The sequence below is a fragment of the Cryptomeria japonica genome, chromosome 7 (genome assembly GCF_030272615.1).
Source record: "Cryptomeria japonica chromosome 7, Sugi_1.0, whole genome shotgun sequence".
NCBI lineage: Eukaryota > Viridiplantae > Streptophyta > Pinopsida > Cupressales > Cupressaceae > Cryptomeria > Cryptomeria japonica.
The window spans coordinates 391,853,351-391,858,978 of NC_081411.1; the positions used below are offsets into that span (position 1 = coordinate 391,853,351).

General features: G+C 31.6%; 1 long non-coding RNA gene across 1 annotated transcript; it reads right to left on the reverse strand.

Annotated features, from left to right (window-relative positions):
• Positions 1-1,727: 1,727 nt before the first annotated feature.
• LOC131857137 (uncharacterized) lies at positions 1,728-5,219 on the reverse strand. Its single transcript, XR_009358566.1, has 3 exons — positions 4,402-5,219; positions 3,201-3,268; positions 1,728-1,836 (listed from the first exon to the last, which is right to left on the reverse strand). It is a non-coding gene; the product is annotated as an uncharacterized LOC131857137 (long non-coding RNA).
• Between the last annotated feature and the right edge of the window lie 409 nt (positions 5,220-5,628).

Genomic DNA, 5,628 nt, shown 5'->3' on the forward strand with positions numbered 1-5,628 from the left:
TTCAAGCAATTATATTGAAAAAGACACTCTATTTCCAAGATTTGACAATATATTTAAATATTTCACATCATTCTTCAATTATAAAGCTAGAATACCACTCTATCTAATTTCCCACTCCTGACTACTATTGATTAATGCAAACATATTGTACTTAATTATTTAGGTTAAACGTTATTTTTCATTTTCAATTTTTTTATTTATTTTTGTAACTCCAACTTTTATGTGATAATTATTTCTATATTAAAATATTCAAACTTTCAAGTTACCCATCTTGTAATTTGTTCTTTTTGTAATAACACTAAGAAGCGAATTGTTGACTTTGGGTAATGAAAGGAGGAATTGACTTAACACACCACCGAGTTTTTTGTTTGTATTAACCATCTAACAATTTGACTGTATTTATATATTTATTGAAATCAAATATAACATGATCTTAATGAGCCCACCAAGGATCAAGTCTTGCTAAGTGCAAGGCTCCCACATCATAAGGGATGAGGTTTGGGATTGTGTCACAGGCAAATTTAGCGGAATGGCTACCCCTCAGTCCTTATTTCTTAGTCAAAGAGGTTTTAGCCTAAGACTTGAGCTTCCATATTAGACCATAAGGAGATGTGTAAATTCAAAAGCAGTTGCACAAATCAGTTTTTAGTTGCATAATCAGAAGTTTACAAACTGTTTTGGGAAAATTAGACAATCAGACAATCATAATAGAATGAACACAGTGTGGCTATTAACTCGGAGTACTTTGAAACTCATAAGGACCTAAAATAGCCCATAGATGAACTGATTCTACTGGTATAAGCACAACGATTGTAACAAAGACTTTGGAAGCAAACACTTATCCTACTCAAGACAACAAAGGATACTACTCAATAAGACTCCCACTACAATAGAACACCTATCCATAACATACATATAAATACTCTTCAAAGTCAAATCACAAAATGATAAAATCCCAAAAAAAAACACACATACACATACACACAGTCCTTTCCTTATTAGATCATTACTATCAAGTACACTTCAATTGTTTCCAACACTTGAGCACCACTGATCTGATTATCAATAGATTCTTCGAACATCTGTCACGTCGGTCAGAAGGCCAAATCATTCCGTAGTCATTAAAATGACAAAAACAACGCATACAAGACATAAAAGATTTGTCCGGGCCATCTATAGTAAAAACGTCACTCTCGTAAAGGTGAAAAAAGAGTTTGTACTTTTCTGGGCCAAAACAAATCTCCTGGAAATAACATGCCGTCCAACACAAATACTAAATCAGCAATTTTTTATTGCATAATTAATTAAAAAATGCAATTATCAAGTTGATTCTTTCATCCATGTTATATCTAAAAAGATTCTTCACATTTTTCAATATTTCAATATAAATTATATAGTAATAATAGAAGAAATTAAGGAAGAAGGATTAGTAGATGATTATCTTACTTTTATGTAAAAAATTTAAATCATTTTAAATTTTCTCACTAATCTATTTGGTAAAGTAGGTTACTTATAATTAACGGAATCTACATGTTTTTCTTTGAGATGTTTAAAAAGAACTAAAATAATTAGACGGATGCATTAAGTAACATCATATAATTTGTTGTTTTTTAGATCTCAGAAATACATTTCATTCAATTATGCATGCTCATCATCAACATTAATAATTTTGAAGTCAATTATTGATACAATATTGTTAAAAATATTGACGTTAAATCAACAAATGCTATAACAACTATTAAAACATGCTCAATTACTAAATCATTTTTTATATTTTACCATTTATTACATATGATAATTTTATATTTAAAAGAATATCCATATCCATCATTGATCCTGCACAATGCACACAAAATTATTAATTTAGTGAGATTACAAAATGACAAAGAAACAATACTCAAATCTGATCAACCAGTTCTGTACAAGACCAAAGGCCATTTTTAGAAAAAAGAAAAACAGAAAAAGGAAAAAAAAAAAAAAAAATTGGGCTCGTCCTTGAAGCTCATCAGAATGTAATGATTAAATGAAACAGGGGATTTCATTAAAATTATAATTCGATGGAAACTGAGGAATCCTAAAACAACCAGAAACAGAAAATTTCATAAGAGAATCTCAAAACAATTAGAAACGTGAATTCAAAAGAATTAAGAAACATGAGCACTTATAGTGATTAAATATATGAGATGACTACAGAGAAGTATCATTAAACAGAAAGTCCCAGATAGCAAATATGCTCAGATCTACCATTAATTTAGAACCAGCCAGATCTGGAAGAGGGCCTTAGTACACAAAAGATTCTAGGTCCTATGGAATGGCCCTGTGCACCAGAAACTAAACATAAGAGTACCATATAATACTTGGGCCTGGCTCTGAAGCTCATTAAGCTCATTAAACCATAACAGAGGACTTCATTAACCCCAAACAATCAGAAATTCATAAGCATAATCATTAAATAAAAATGGCTGACTTCATGTAAATATCACTAAAGAGGAAGTATTAGACTGCGCAAATCTACCATTAGAATTAGAATTAGCCAATCTATAAAAAGCCCTTACTGCACATTGCGTACATATAAAGGATCCAAAGTATATGGAGCACTCTGGCATATCAAAAACTAAACAAATTAGTATCATTCAATTTTATCAAATTTCTATAATCCATTACAATAAGGAAAGAGTTTCTGAATTTGATTGTGTAAGATTTTTAACATCAACGTTTCGGATCACATTCCATGATCCATCATCAGAATAAATGAGAATGCAAGAAGATGATGGATCACGAAATGTGATCCGAAATATTGATGTTAAAAATCTTACACAATCAAATCCAAAAGCTCTTTCCTTATCATATTAGTACCATGCCAGACTTGATCTTAAAACTCATCATGAAGTAATCATTAAACCGAAACAGGGGACTCTGTAAAATAACCATTCAATATAAACAGAGGAATTCTAAAATATCAGAAACAGGAAGATTCATGTAATCAAGAAACATGAGGAACTCATATTATAATCATTATATACAAACAGAAATGTCTTCATAGAAATATGGTTAAACAGCAATATAGAGGGGGATTAACCGTGTTAAGGTATCGGTTCAGAGGATGACAGTTCTTTTTAGTATCTTTAAACACCCCAGCTCTTATCACGAGGACCATTTAATAAGAGAAGAAAGAAAATATACAGGAATAAATTGCTTACCCTTAATCATCAGTTGTTTATAATTCGAGTCTCAATGGGACGCAAATTCATAGCTTCGAGACGTTTTCCTGTTTATCATAAATCACCAACATAAACAAAGAAATTATATCATCATTTGCTGTGGAATTATTGCCAGAAAAGGTACAAGGTTACCTGATTTCTTATACTGGAAAACCCCCAAAGTTATATTTATTAAAACAAAGCTTTTTTTCGTAATTCTTTTGAAGAATTCTGAAGCTTCCGTTGGATCATTTGTGAGTTTTAAATCACTGATTGTCATCTCAAATACTGATGGAAAAAATTTAATTAAATTTTTAAAAAATATTCATGAAAAAATTTAATTAAATTAAAAAAAACTGTAAAATAGTATATCTATTCTAAAAATGCATATTGGAACAAACTTAGAATCTAAAATAGTGTGCATTTTAGATCACCAAGTTTGATCCAAAATATTGATGCAAAGCAATTAAATTCAAGAATACTTAGAATCATTTTCATGGGTTGTACCTACAATCAAAATCCAAATCACAAATATTTTAAAGACCCATTTTAAATCACACTCAGTAAGATCTGAACATGATAAAAATTTACACAATTAAATTCAAAACATGTAAATCATCTCCATGAACTGTATTAACATCAAAACCAAAATCCCAAATCTTTTGAACAGTCATTTTAGATCATACTCAATAATCTTATATATCACAAACATGTAAATCATTTTCATGAACTGCAAGAAATTCATGTCTATCATTAAAACCCAAATTCCAAATCTTTTGATGACCCATTTTAGATCAATCAAATTCTAAAACACTTAAATCATTTTTATGCACTATCAAAACCTGAATCCTCTTAAATCTTTTAAAAAACCTTATTTTTTATTGATTGAAAAAACCCATATATAAAAAAAAAAACAGAAAACTCCCATCTTCATCCTTACAGCTGACAAACCCCAAATTATATCTATCTACCAAAATGAAATCTCAAGAGAAACCCCAAATTATACGTACCAAATAACCCCAAATTATATCTATCTACCAAAATGAAATCTCAAGAGAAACCCCAAATTATACCTACCAAAATGAAATCTTAAGAATCACTAATTTAATCTACTGGTGACGAAAGACTAGGACATGAGATACGAAAGAAAAAGAAAAATAGAACAGAAGAGGAGATAGAATGATGAATGAAGTCTATTTACTTATGTTTTGTGCATCAGCTGTACTGGGATCATGCACGAATGTAACCCATCTATCTTCGCCCAAATTAACATCAGCAATCCCTGACATGCTTTCCTTCAGTTTCTCAACCTTTGCTTTTTGCTTTGAAAAGTTGTCAATGCCAGTAAGTCGGAAACGAGTTGTCTGTGACATTACTTTAATCCTGCTGAAGTGATTTGTAGTGCAAACAAATTATCTATATCTCTTACCCTTGCTCTCTACAGATAATTTGTAGTGCAAACTGCAAACTGCAAACAATGCAAACCTTATTTTTGGCCTTAGAAACCTAGAGGAATAAAGAGCAATAAATAGAGAAAATTTAGGAAACCAGAGGAATGAGGAGAGAGAGATAGAGAAAATTTGGCAGGCCCTTCTTCACAGACAATTTTCTGTGTAAATAATGCAAACCCAACTTTGCCTTTAAGAAACCTAAAGGAAGCCCCTCTTACAGATTTTTTTAGGAAACCAGAGGAATAAGGAGAGATAAATAGAGAAAATTTAGCAGGCCCTTCTTCACAGACTATTTTCTGTGCAAATAATGCAAACCCAACTTTGCCTTTAAGAAACCTACATGAAGCCCCTCGTCACCGAAATTTTTAAGGAAACCAGAAGAATATGACAATTTAGCAAGCCCCTCTTCATTATACCTGACATTGTCAAAAAAGAAAGAAAGATATACATGAAAATTTTGGAAGCCCCTCCATAGAACCTACTAGTATAGTTTAAGTAGATAAGTATAAAAAATTTAGCAAGCCCCCTTCCATAGAACCTGCGGCGTAAAGAAAACAATTTAACCCTCCTCCAGGGGCCCCGGCATACATAGAACATGATCAAGGTATTCATTAGTGTGAACACAAACACCAGAAGACTTATGACAGGCTTATAAGTACACAGCTGTGAATTGTTTATTATTAAGATTTTGTAGTGGGCCAAACAATCAACATTTGAAGGCTTGGTAAAATCAAAAAGTGCTAGCTGTGAATGTAAGAAGATGCTTTTAATGGAACTTATTTGGTAGCTCAAGATAAAGCCGGCGTTTTTTATATTTGTCCTGTTCCTATATCTGCAATTGGACTGGTGCGAGACCTAAAGGGTTTCTGTGTGAGATCCACGGCTTTCATTGGTGGAGGTGTTCCAAAAGTCTTTTCCAACGTACATTTATTCATGTTGATGGAGGTGTTCCAAAAGTCTTTTCCAGAGTTATTGAG